At 40.8% G+C, this 14,662-nt stretch overlaps 1 protein-coding gene across 3 annotated transcripts in view; it reads right to left on the reverse strand.

The window, feature by feature from the left end:
• gal3st3 (galactose-3-O-sulfotransferase 3) overlaps positions 1-13,348 on the reverse strand; it is a 63,087-nt gene extending 49,739 nt beyond the window's left edge. For 2 of the 3 annotated variants that reach the window (XM_067447395.1, XM_067447398.1), the window contains exon 1: positions 13,077-13,348. The gene's annotated coding sequence lies outside the window, so the exon portion shown is untranslated. Of the gene's footprint in view, positions 1-12,804; positions 12,916-13,076 lie in introns of those variants that run through there. The other variant, XM_067447405.1, reaches the window with a different exon arrangement.
• Between the last annotated feature and the right edge of the window lie 1,314 nt (positions 13,349-14,662).

A 14,662-nucleotide genomic window follows, 5' to 3' on the forward strand; every position in this document is an offset into this window, starting at 1 on the left:
TTAAATAAATAATAATTAGGATATAATTTTTCGGTAACACTTTAGTATGGGGAACACATTCACAATTAACTACGACCTTTGCCTCAATAAACTGCTAATTTACTGCTTATTAATAGTTAGTAAGGTAGTTTTTGTAGCGTTTAAGTTTAGTTATCGGGTAGGATTAAGAGATGCAGAATAAGGCATTAATATGTGCTTTATGAGAACTAATAAACAGACAATATCCTAGTAATATGCATGCTAATAAGCAACTAGTTAATAACTGAATCTTAAAATAAAGTGTTACCAATGTTTTGATTATTAAATTCAATATGAATTTATTCTTATTATTCCAAGCATGTGACATTTTATTTCCAGCGTACAATCACATTATTAACAGGATCACAAAACTCGCTCCTCCACTGGGAATGAACCACCATGGCCAATCATGCTCGAGTTTATCACTGCGCTGGTAATACCATTACCTAAACTTAAACACACATGCACATTTATTTTTACGGACTGCTACGTGAGAAACAATTACCATCTGTAAAGGGCTTTAGCCTGCATTTATCTGCTGAAAAATACTGTAAAAACAGTGGAATAATTTTACAATTTAAAACAACTGTTTTCTAAGTGAATATATTGTAAAATGTAATGTATTCCTGTGATCAAAGCTGAATTTATCATCATTACTCCAGTCTTCAGAGTCAGATGATCCTTCAGAAATCACTCTGATGAGGATTTGATGCTCAAGAAACATTTATGATTATTATCAGTGTTGAACACAGTTGTGCCGCTTCATATTTCTGTGGAAACCCAGATAAAATGTTTTAGTATTCCTTGATGAATAGAAAGTTAGGGAAAAAAACATATTATAAATGTCACTTTTGATCAATTTATGCATTTGCATCCTTGCTAAATAAAATATTAATTTCTTTATATATATATATTTTTTTAAACTTACTGAGCCCAAACTTTGTTATATTATAGTCTTTGAAAAACACCATCGTTATCGTCCACTTTTGAACTCATATCCCTCCTTCAGTTTTAACAGCAAACAGACGAGTAACCTTTATTTGCACTGAGAGAACACGAGTAACGCTGTAGGAGGACAAGATTCATATTTACATGCTCCGCCATGATAAAGCAAAAATGGACATTAATAGCCAAGTGGAAGGAAAGGAGGATGAGACCCAGAAATGCAGAAAGCGCCTCAGAGGAGGGAAATTAACGCAAGGGTCACGGAAAAGGTTGCGATCGGGGAAACCAAAGGGGATGCGGAGAGAAGATGGCGGGTTTAATGAGTGCAGTAAATTAGCCAGACTCGTGTATGCAAGCGCAAACACACACTTTCCCGCTTTCACTTTTCTCTGGAGCAGCAAAAAAAACCCAGTAAATATTTAATCACAGGCGATCTAATCAGATTCCCACTTTAAATGCCAACACACACCAGCGCAGTCGAACCAGACGCCACGCAGACCCGTCTCCGCATCTCACTTTACCTTCTCAAGTGCCCAGATGAACACACACGAGAATAAATGAGCCACAGCCTCGACATCACTTTGATCGCAACACCATCACAATCTATCTATGAGATTCACACCAAGCTTATCGACCTGGTGTTTTTATTAACTTATTAAGATCACAATCAATCCCGTAAATGCTGTTTTAGAGAGTCGTTGTACTTTGCCCCATCCGACTAGATTAGCCCAAATGAAGGGTCTATTAATAATGGAAGAGAATCGTGTAATTGAACACACATTCTCCGACTGACTTTCAGGGAGAGCGGCGACTGCTCTCACAACAAAGCTGCTTCAAGATATATTACTGCAGTAATGAGATATTCAAGCTCCAAGATTGTAATTATACTTGGCCTAACTAAGTCAAGTAAAAGCAACTAAGCAAAGTTAAAACTGAATAAACCAATAACCATCAGAAAAACTGCTCATTTAACGGGAAATGTACCCGTCATGGGTCAGTGTTATTATTATTGATGAAGTTTGAAGGCATTCAACTTCACAATTGCTCATAAAACAATTCACATTAAACTAATTATTATTGGAAAAAAAAAGATTTGAAAGTATTGGCATGAAACTCCACAAAGAGTTATTTTCTGTCAATGTGTGAGACCCAATGCGTTATCTGCTAAAGGTAAATAACTGGACGAATAAAGCTCACTAAAGTGCAAAACTTTTTTTGTGTTTATGATCATGGTAAATTAAAAATAATATGCTAAATACCAAGGGCCTATTGTACCAAACTGGAAAAAGGGATTAAGCCGGGATATCTTGGTGATCCTGGCTCAATTTATCCACTAATATACAGTTATCTGTCGTTATCGTTATCATTCTTGGTGTGAGTTTGCCTCCAGGGTACATTTACATGACAGCGGTGTACTAAATTTTGCATACAGATAAGATCACAAAGATATCCCAGTTTAATCCCTCATCCTAGTTTTGTGCACTAGGCCCCAGTTTGCATAACAGACTGATAAAATAACTGAAAGTGAATGACACAACAAAAGGCTTGTGTACTACAAGGAAAAGAAGAAATGGTCGCATCCGCTCTTACATAAAAATTAAGGGGGAGGGGGGGATTAAACAAAATATGGATTTTGACCATTGGGAAGTTATTAGATTGTTGTCATTTGCCAATTACGGCGATTGTATTATTGGACGAACTAGCCAAACTACATGTCATCAGAGGCTACGGTTGTGTCCAAATTCGGTTTGCATGTAGGGACCCTCATTATGCTGCCGTGTTAGTGTGAGGCTATTTTGAGCCTTGTTAGTGGTATTAACTAGCAATTTAATTTCACTACCCTGTGCCCCATAGACAAGCATTATAAGCTAATCTGTTTTTAAAGATAAAACTCTTTACATTCGATTTTCATGAAAACGCATCCCAGAGAACGATCTACTCGGTAACCATCTGTTAATTACCCCTACGTTCTCCGGAGTTATCCTTTAATTTTCGCTGTATCTGGTCTAGAGTGCGGATCGGGCCGCATTTTTCTGTCCGAGCCCGACCCGCGTCCGACAGAGCAGTAACCGAACCCAACCCGAGCCCGACAGGCATTAAAATATTTAAGTCCGAGCCCGACCCGAGCCCGACAGTTAAAATCTATTTTTTCCCCTCATATACTAATGACACGTACGTTTGTTTGTGTGGAAAGCCTGCTTTTATTAAAGGGGGGGTGAAATGCTGTTTCATGAATACTGATCTTTTTACACTGTTAAAGACTTGGAATCCCATACTAAACATGGACAAAGTTTCAAAAGTTAAGGTGGACGTTTGATGGGAGTATTTCTTTGTCAAAAATACTACTTCCGGTTAGTCATAAGTTTCGGCAAGTTTTTTGAGATCATGCGTCCCCTTTGACGTTAATGGGGGCGGAATTTCCTTGTATGGGCCTTACGGACAATTCTACCGGAAGAGCGTGAGAGAGAGAGAGAGAGAGGGAGAGAGCGAAAGCAACAGGCTACGCCCATCAAAGCGCTGGCTTGTAGGATGCTAAACAGGTGATATAACCAGTAGCTACTGACTTACCCACTGATAGGCCGGCGGTCGATCTGTATTAGCACTTTCCTCACGCGACGGGCGAATCACTTTCCTCACAGAGCGAATCACTTTCCTCACAGAGCGACTCACTTTCCTCACTGAGCGAATCACTTTCCTCACAGAGCGACTCACTTTCCTCACGCGGCAGGCGAATCACTTTCCTCACTGAGCGAATCACTTTCCTCACAGAGCGACTCACTTTCCTCACTGAGCGAATCACTTTCCTCACTGAGCGACTCACTTTCCTCACGCGGCGGGCGAATCACTTTCCTCACTGAGCGAATCACTTTCCTCACTGAGCGAATCACTTTCCTCACTGAGCGACTCACTTTCCTCACTGAGCGACTCACTTTCCTCACTGAGCGAATCACTTTCCTCACTGAGCGAATCACTTTCCTCACTGAGCGACTCACTTTCCTCACTGAGCGACTCACTTTCCTCACGCGACGGGCGAATCACTTTCCTCACAGAGCGACTCACTTTCCTCACAGAGCGACTCACTTTCCTCACGCGGCAGGCGAATCACTTTCCTCACTGAGCGAATCACTTTCCTCACAGAGCGAATCACTTTCCTCACAGAGCGAATCACTTTCCTCACAGAGCGACTCACTTTCCTCACTGAGCGAATCACTTTCCTCACTGAGCGACTCACTTTCCTCACGCGGCGGGCGAATCACTTTCCTCACTGAGCGAATCACTTTCCTCACGCGGCAGGCGAATCACTTTCCTCACAGAGCGAATCACTTTCCTCACAGAGCGAATCACTTTCCTCACAGAGCGAATCACTTTCCTCACAGAGCGAATCACTTTCCTCACAGAGCGAATCACTTTCCTCACAGAGCGAATCACTTTCCTCACGCGGCGGGCGAATCACTTTCCTCACTGAGCGAATCACTTTCCTCACAGAGCGAATCACTTTCCTCACAGAGCGACTCACTTTCCTCACAGAGCGACTCACTTTCCTCACTGAGCGAATCACTTTCCTCACTGCAGCGCGCTGCTGCACACGTCATTATTTAGCTCCGCTCACATGACACGCCCCCACCCGCTCGGCTTTTTTCGGAAAGACTCGGAACAGCGCATCTTTCTTATATAATTATAAAAAAAATAAAGACTTTTCGGAGATATGCAGGATGCAATGCTACTCTATAGGTACTCAAGATTGACATGACACTGACTGAAACTGAGTGTTTCTCCCCCCCTTTAAGCAGCTGTAGGAAGGCATTCTGAAATGTTTACAGACGAGCGCATCAGCGCGCACACGGGGCATCAAACGTTACACAGAGCCCAATCAAATAGACAACTGAAATTAAATGAACAAAGGTCTGCTAAAAATGGCCCAAGCTAACAGAACAAAACATTAACGTAACACAATTGACATGCTTATTGAAATGAAAGTCATCTTACCAATTTTCTCAAAATCTATGTTTCCTAAACTGCAACATGGGATCTATTTACATAATCTATCCATCAAAGTTTCTTTGTTTTCAAGAAGCAGAACCGCTACAACTCTGCCGTCATTATGTTAAGCCCGCCCCCTGACTCTATACACGATGTGATTGGCCAGATAAGAGTTTGGTTTTTCCAGCATTTTTAGGGTGCGTCTAGATTTCTATGATATAAACGTGCCCCAAGTGTTCGAATTCACTCCCTCATTCGAGTGGACTTTATTAGTGGAGTAATGTAGGAGGTGATTTCAAACACAGATTACATCTACACTAATCCAGATAGATTTGAAAACACATCTTTTTCTTTACATTTTGGTCATCCCTCCACGCTGAGTTGTGTTGTTGTCCAGCAAAATAAAATATTTTTGAAAAACGCCCCCCAAAGTTTTTTAATTTGAAAATGCAGTTTTTGCGTGTAGTGTGGACTATGAAACGACGACGCTTGTTTAGTCATGCGACTTATTTTGTACTGATATATACTCAAGGGCCTGCTATGTGCTAAGTGTTGCTAACGGTAAATGCTACTTTTTACAATCTTCATATTAAAGGGGGGGTGAAACACTCAGTTTCAGTCAGTGTCATGTCAATCTTGAGTACCTATAGAGTAGCATTGCATCCTGCATATCTCCGAAAAGTCTTTCTTTTTTTAATAATTATATAAGAAAGATGCGCTGTTCCGAGTCTTTCCGAAAAAAGCCGAGCGGGTGGGGGCGTGTCGTGTGAGCGGAGCTAAATAATGACGTGTGCAGCAGCGCGCTGTGTGTTGAGTCGAGCGTCATCCCTAACAGCGGGAAAAAAACTTTATTCAAAATAAAAATATGGCTTTTAATCAGATACAGCCATACATCTATGATCCGGAATCAGACCCAGAGGCTGCAGTTGAACAGGAGCAGCAGCAAAAACGACTAGAGCAGGACGTCTGTATGTGGTACAAGTTATACACTAACTATATAATATGCTTAGCGGCTTGTGTTATTTACATATTTATACTTGAATTATATCGTCGTATTTTTGTCTTTGAAGGTGTACATGTGGGAAGTGCAGTTGTGCACGTGTGTCTGTGTGTTTACGCGTGGTTTGTGTAGACAGTAAGCGGACTAAAAAAAACACAGACATTTGAAGCAGTCTCACTCACCCTTCTAACGTTGGGACCTTTATCGTTGGGACTGCTCCATCATTCAGCATTAGGCGATTGGGAAAATGCGGCGTCGAGCTGGGCCTTGTTTATGAAACAGTCGGCACCGAAATGCAGCGAACAGATATAAACATTCGCGCAACTCAGTTGCTGATCCGGAAAAGCAAATTACATCCACTGTTGCCTTAACGCGGGGTTTTGGAGAATCTGTGCAGGACTGTCTTGGTCTGGCAACCAAAAACGCACTTTTTTGGTGACATTGTTTTGTGCACATCACCTGTCCAGCATCCTACGAGCCAGCGCTTTGATGGGCGTAGCCTGTTGCTTTCGCTCTCTCCCTCTCTCTCTCTCTCACGCTCTTCCGGTAGAATTGTCCGTAAGGCCCATAAAAGGAAATTCCGCCCCCGTTAACGTCAATGGGGACGCATGATCTCCAAAAACTTGCCGAAACTTATGACTAACCGGAAGTAGTATTTTTGACAAAGAAATACTCCCATCAAACGTCCACCTTAACTTTTGAAACTTTGTCTATGTTTAGTATGGGATTCCAAGTCTTTAACAGTGTAAAAAGATCAGTATGCATGAAACAGCATTTCACCCCCCCTTTAAATTTCAGCAAAATGACAGAAAATTCACTCACAGCAAAACAAGAGGGCAACTGTGTTTTAGACCAAACGTGTGTGACCTGGACGCAGCAGTAAGTCGCGGGATATTTTGCTAATAAATTGATGGAGACAGAAAAATAATTGTTTTTTTACCATGCAGTAAGATGATTAAGTGTCTTCGAAGGTTTCAGTGCGGATGAGAAAACGCTAGCATGGACAGAGAGTGTTGAAAGGTAAATGCCGTTCATTAGGGCTGCACGATTTGGGGAAAATATATAATTGCGATTATTCTGGGTAAAATTGCGATTGCGATTTAAAATGCGATTATTGTTATTATAATTTTTTTTACAAATGAAAAGTGTGTGTTTATAATATTTTGTGTTTTTATATTAATGTGACTATTAATAATTATTATTACTGCAAAAAATATTTTTAAAAATAAGAAATATTACCATTACAATAACATTTTCATAATTACAAATAAAAAGAGTAGGTCAGAACAAATATAACTATATAATACTAATTATTATTATTATTTTTGTAATATTTTACAGAAAACATTTTACACAAAAAAACAAACAAAAACCTGCTGGGTTACCTATTAATATGCAGACAGCCAATGACTAAAAAACGTTAGAAAGGTCTAAGCCTAAGGAGTTATTCTTAAAGTCTGTCTTTAATATGAAATATGAACCTCTTGTGCATACACTGTGGGGGAAAAACTCCTGTACACTGAAGAAAAACATGGATTGTCCAACACATTTATAATTTAAGTTTTAAAATGTATTATTCTTATTATTGATTACCCAAAAGTTTTTAATTCATACTGAAAGCCAGAGGGCGCCCTCGAGCGGAAAACGCCACATTTGCCTCAGAGAAGTAATTGACGTTAGTTTTCAGGAAATCCATGATGTGAAGCTAAAACGGTGTAACTTAAACAGAAGATAGAGATGCTTTGATTAAACATGACGACAATAAACACGACTGCAGCAAAATATGGTGTATTTGAGTTCTTCAAGCCGTCAAGGGTATTTTCATAATAATAAAGTGTATTATAATGCAGTGCTGAATGAGATAGAATACTATAAAATAACACATCGTCTGCCTCACTCTGATGAGAAGCCACATCAGCTCACACACACTCGACTGACGATATGAAGTGAGTTAAACATGTTATTAAACGTTGTCTTTTGCTGAACAGGTTTATGAACGCTTCACTAGTTTGTGAAGATGCTTGACTCGTGTTGCTTTTTCAAACGCACGTAATAAGCGACTCAAACTCGCAGTCTTTCAGACGGAGCAGCGTTTATCACAGAGCCGCTCTTCGCTAACACACTGGGCATTTATTTATTTCATTAAAATCGCAGCCTTTGAGCTTTCATAGTCGCACACAAGCCAAATCGCGATTGCGGTTCGATTTCGATTAATCGTGCAGCCCTACCGTTCATAAATGTATCCAGATGCATGTAGACGTAGCCAGAAAAAATGCAATAAAATGCAAATTCTGTCATCCTTTACTCACCCTCAAGTTGTTTCAAACCGGTATGAATTTCTTTCTTCAGCTGAACACAAGGGTAGATATTTTGAAGAATGTCAGTAACCGATCAGTTAACTGGAGCCATTGACTTCCATAGTAGAAAAAAAAAAGCCATGTAAGTCAATGGCTCCAGTTAACTGATCGGTTACTGACATTCTTCAAAATATCTTCCCTTGTGTTCAGCTGAAGAAAGAAATTTATACCGGTCTGAAACAACCTAAGGGTGAGTAAAGGATGACAGAATTATCATTTTAAAGTGAACTATCCCTTTAAATGTGTTCATGTTATTTGGGAAGACCCAAACTGGTCAACATAACATGCATTTTGTGAAATTGAAAGCTCAATTTCATTTATCAACCAAAATGGATTTCCATTAAGACTTCAATGACAGATGGGAGAGAGAGAGAAAAAAAGGTCATTAATTCCACTTGGTGACACAGAAATGACTCCCTGCTGATGAAAATAATGTTTGGGTGTTTATCATGCACATGGATTCAGGATCGTGGTTTACTCTAATGCCGAGTTCACACTTCATGATTTTCAAACTGGTTTAAAGTTCTGGGGTAGCATTCAGTGGCTGCTGTTCACACTACATGATGGATCGACGACAGGAGGTTTCACATTGCATTACTCTACAAGAGGAAGAGTCGCAGACGAGATGTGACAAGGAAACAATGCGAGATCACGGCTGTGTCTGAAAACCAAGGCATCAGACTCGTTGCCTCGCTGCTTTATCAGACAATGGCTTGTAAGGCAGTGGTTTGTGCATGAAGGCATCTCATGAAAATGATTTCGGACAGACTTGTAAAAGGCAGTGTAAGTGTTAAATGATTTACAGCAAAATAGAGAGAGATTTGGTGAGAACTAAACACACACACACTCACCTAAAGGATTATTAGGAACACCTTACTAATACTGTGTTTGACCCCCTTTCGCCTTCAGACCTGCCTAAATATTACGTGGCATTGATTTAACAAGTTGCTGAAAGCATTCTTTAGAAATGTTGGCCCATATTGATAGGATAGCATCTTGCAGTTGATGGAGATTTGTGGGATGCACATCCAGGGCACGAAGCTCCCGTTCCACCACATCCCAAAGATGCTCTATTGGGTTGAGATCTGGTGACTGTGGGGGCCATTTTAGTACAGTGATCTCATTGTCATGTTCAAGAAACCAATTTGAAAATGATTCGAGCTTTGTGACATGGTGCATTATCCTGCTGGAAGTAGCCATCAGAGGATGGGTACATAGTGGTCATAAAGGGATGGACATGGTCAGAAACAATGCTCAGGCAGGCCGTGGCATTTAAATGATGCCCAGTTGGCACTTAGGGGCCTAAAGTGTGCCAAGAAAACATCCCCCACACCATTACACCACCACCACCAGCCTGCACAGTGGTAACAAGGCATGATGGATCCATGTTCTCATTCTGTTTACGCCAAATTCTGACTCTACCATCTGAACGTCTCAACAGAAATCGAGACTCATCAGACCAGGCAACATTTTTTTCAGTCTTCAACTGTCCAATTTTGGTGAGCTCGTGCAAATTGTAGCCTCTTTTTCCTATTTGTAGTGGAGATGAGTAGGGCCCTATAAAATCCGTTTTATTTTTTCCCAAATTCCGTTTTTTCCGTTTTAATTTTTGCAAATTCCGTTTTTTCCGTTAAAATGTTTGGCAATTCAGTTTTTTTACCCTTTACTGTTATTTTGGTGAAAAAAGAGTGTGCTTTAAATGTTAATATAATAGAACATAAAACAAAAAATAGGAATGACCATATGACAAATATGATGCAACATAACACTGCACTTCAAGTACTTCAAATATTAATGGTTATTAGCTTTAAACTTCCCGGTAAAATACATTATAATAGTTTATATAAGTTAAAATGAAAGTGCTCTATTAGCTTTTTCTTTCAAGTAGAAAGAAAAGCCTGAAGTTTTTTCCCCCAAATTCAAAGACCCCTTTAAATGATTAAAACTAGATGCTTAATTTTAACTTTAAGGTTACTTATCATGTAAACTACCCATATACAGCATGTTAAATGCATGTTTGGAACAGAGGGGAAAACGGTCGCATTTGCAGCAGATATGCATTGCTGCCTAATGTGTCCATTATAAATCAAAGCACGAGATGACAGGGGTCGAGCAGAACACCGGAAAATCTGACAGAATGGACAATATTTGTCTGTATGTGCAATACACGAGCCGCGGTTCAGGTGCGCGCGCGACCAATGCTGCCTGAGCACAACGAGCGCGCGGCTCCCGCTCTCCATACGCAAAGCTTCTGCGCCGCCTGCACGTGCAGTGTGAAACCGCCGTTAGCGTCGAGTTTCTTAACTTTTTCGCTGCCGAAAGCAGAGCCGAGGAGACCAACTTCGCCATACTTTCATTGTTTTGACGGGCGAGCTGAAATGACAGGTTGTGTCGCGAAGATTTGCTTCCCCCGGTCTGCACTTTCCTCAGACATACGTTCTTAACCCACACGACACAGAATTTCATTACAAATATGTAAAATTCCGGGGAAATCTGCGTTAACACCAGATTCCGCGATTCCGTGATCGCGGAAATTATAGGGCCCTAGATGAGTGGTGCCCAGTGGGCTCTTCTGCTGTTGAAGCCCATCCGCCTCAAGGTTGTGCGTGTCGTGGCTTCACAAATGCTTTGCTGCATACCTCGGTTGTAACGAGTGGTTATTTCAGTCAAAGTTGCTCTTCTATCAGCTTGAATCAGTCGGCCCATTCTCCTCTGACCTCGAGCATCAACAAGGCATTTTCTCCCACAGGACTGCCCCATACTGGATGTTTTTCTCTTTTCACACCATTCGTTGTAAACCCTAGAAATGGTTGTGTGTGAAAATCCTCAGATTGTGAAATACTCAGACCGGCCCGTCTGGCACCAACAACCATGCCATGCTAAAAAATTGCTTAAATCGCCTTTCTTTCCCATTTTGACATTCAGTTTGGAGTTTGGACCACACCCCTAAATGCAGTGAAGCAACTGCCATGTGATTGGTTGATTAGATAATTGCATTAATGAGAAATTACTACATTAGTCATTTTTCACTATAAGTGAAGCTAACAATAGATTCGGATGTGAAGGCAGCCCTTTCCAGGTTTTGGACGCAGCTCACCTGTGCATCAGACCAGCGCTCTCACGCGAGCGAGACTGGAATTGTTATTAAAAATGATAAACTACAGGAAGCTTGTGATCTAAATTGTCTGTGCGTTGATTTGCAGTGAAAAGGAGAAAAAGAAGAAGATTATGCCGGAGGAAATGGTTGTTGAGATGCAGGGATCAATGTGTTCTGCAAAAAGAGTTAAATAAATCATTTTGCAAAGTGCTGCTGTTGCATCTTGTCAAGCAAATGTTTGTGCTTTTTCTGTTTTATAAATATATTAAAATACTGATATTCTGGCCTATAACTCCTCTCTGAACCTTCCCCTGGCCTGTATCGTGCGCTCTCAAAGGCTGTAGTTCATCACAGATGTCATTTTCAGTCAAAACTCATTTCACACAGCAGGATTTTGCCTAGGATTTCGGGCATTTGTCAGCAGTCAAAATCAGGGCTAAAATCGTGAACTCAGCATTAGGTCTAGAGTGTCCCAATGCAATTTTCTCAATTAGGCAGCCAAACTCTCAGCTGAATCTGTACGACTGGAGGATGTTTGAAGGGGGATGTAAATCAACCAGCAGAAAGAATTACCCAGTGGCTTAAAAACCTAAAAAGTAGCCCAATTTCACTGGAAAACCAAAAACTTGGCAACACTGTGTCACCACGACCCTGAATGTGGATTCTAATCATACATTACATATCAATTCTTTCATTCCTGGTTAGAGTCGTATGAGCTCTGATATTATATAAATCTCCAATTTGAGAGCATCTTAATTCCAATTCGAGTAAAAAATTCCTCTTTATTGTGTCTGCAATGAAAATCTTCCCAAATGCAAGCTCTTGCAAACTGGTTTCTCTTCATTTAAGCGAAAATATTATATAATTTTGATTAATGCACCTTTATGTTTCCTACATTTGTTCCACCAGATGATGGTAAGCCTCATTATCTGCCGTGCTAAAAACGATGAATCATTTTCTGAAGGGGGGAAACTAGGAACAGCAGGACAAACAGAAAAAAAGATAATTAATGTGACGCGGACTAGATCATCTCACACCACACAAGCCTGATGTGCTAAAGGTTGCTGTGATTATTTAATGCCATTTGAATTGCAAATCCCACATTGACAGGTCCGTTGAACACCTGACACGTTTGTTAATATGTTAAATTATAGAGTTGCCTGTCCTCATGCATCTATAACTGGAGCACAACTTCACATTTTTTCAACAAAACTGAATACATGTAAAGCATTTCACAGCATGTACATCATAACACCAACTTTATAAGACACACAAGCTTTCACAACACACTGCATAAGCGTTCAGATCTCGATTAGACACTTCAATGCTGCTAAAAGAACATTAATTCACGTTAAATCTGGAACTGATGTCAGATGAGGTGAATCTAACACTCTAGAGATCCTCACCTGTCACTTAAAACCCGATTTATAGCATGCAGTCCTAAAATCAATATCCATAACTCAGCTGATGAGCATTAGGAAGCAGAAAGGTGAAAGCGGGGACGCCGATGCATTTGATTGTTTTGCTGCAAACGCGCCGCATGCACGAGACCAGAACAATGTAAAAGCACCGCAAACATCCCGTGCTCGCGTTAGGATGTGATGCTAGACAGGTGTGCTGTCAATCCAGGCCACTGATGCCATCAAGCAATACCGAAGCAGGTTGTGTTCTCACCCACCTTTGTCATCTCACGCTCCCGCGACTGATGATGGATAGATGCCGTTTTTGATCCGCACAGTCAAACAATGGGTCCGAGCCGCTTATTTAGGCTACATGCACGCGTCCGCGGTTATTCAGAGCGCAGGATAACCGGACGCGAAGCGCGGGAGACGCTGAGGTGTTCGGTAGGTCATCTCGGCGTTTATAGCGGCGCGTCGGTTGCCGCGGTCTGTCATCACGCGACTGCACCGCCTCGCTCCCGCGTATCCACGACGCACGCGCGAGGAAGGTGCACGAATCAAGAGGCGGAGAAGCTCCTCAATTAACTTTCTTGCTGATGAATTGAGAACATTAACCCTTGTATGGTGTTCGGGTCTGTTGGACCCATTTTCCTTTTTTATCGAAAGAAAAATTATATGATTAATTATTTTTTCAAACTGAGATTGGCCTTGGCTCATTTTCTGTGAGGAATATTTATCAGAACACATTTTCAACGACCACACACTGTACACCCCCCTACACATTTATATTACACACAGGATGTTCGGGTCCACTGGACCCGGGGCTAATAAAAGTGTAGAATTTGTAGGTCCTGTTTACCTTTACTCTGTCCTCCTCCTGTCAGGACCTGCTGTTAGTGTGTGTGTGTGTGTGTGTGTGTGTGTGTGTGTGTGTGTGTGTGTGTGTGTGTGTGTTCGTGTGTATGGTTTATGAGGACACAAATGTGTATAATGACATGAATATTACAACGTAAACCTGGTTTATGACGATATCTGTGTCCTCATACTAAAACATACTAAATGGTGTTTTTTAAAACTCAAAAAATGCCAAAAGTTTTCTGTGATGGGCAGGTTTAGGGGTAGGGTTAGTGTAGGGGGATAGAGTATACAGTCTGTACATTAGAAAAACCAGTATGCCTATATGAGTAACCATACACCACATATCCAAGTGTGTGTGTGTGTGTGTGTGTGTGTGTGTGTGTGTGTGTGTGTGTGTGTGTGTGTGTGTGTGTGTGCGTGCGTGCGTGCATGTGAGAGAGATTGTGTGTAAGTGAGAGAGTAGCTACAAGAGTGAGTTTTGTTTCTACCTCTGCCGTTCCCACACGAGGTTGCAATTCTTAAATGTGATCTAACAAAGGTAAAGAGAAAATATTAACCATATATGCTGTTTATATTGCTTGTAATTGTGATGAAGTAAACATCTGTTGACTATTTTAACATAACATTTTTGATTTTGTTGAATTAAAAACCCAAAAATGCAGCGGGTCCACCAGACCCACAAGCACTGGTTAAGTAACAAAAATATGAACACCACACAAGGGTTAATGGGATTTTGTACCGACCACGAAGATATAGCCTACTTTGCATTTTTTCAACAACAAAAAATCCTCCTCAGTGATTGATTAGTTATTTATACGTTTCCCCTTCCATTGTTCTCATCATTTGTAGCCTACTTCTGAGGGGAATTTATCATCTGTCTACTCTAAAAAAAATGCGATTGGGTTGTTTTAACCCTGCGGTTGGGTTAAATATTTGCTTAAAGGGATAGTTCACCCAAAAATTAAAATTCTTCATTTATTCCCCCTCAAATTGTTCCAAACGTATG

Source organism: Pseudorasbora parva, chromosome 1 (assembly GCF_024679245.1).
Source record: "Pseudorasbora parva isolate DD20220531a chromosome 1, ASM2467924v1, whole genome shotgun sequence".
Classification (NCBI taxonomy): domain Eukaryota; kingdom Metazoa; phylum Chordata; class Actinopteri; order Cypriniformes; family Gobionidae; genus Pseudorasbora; species Pseudorasbora parva.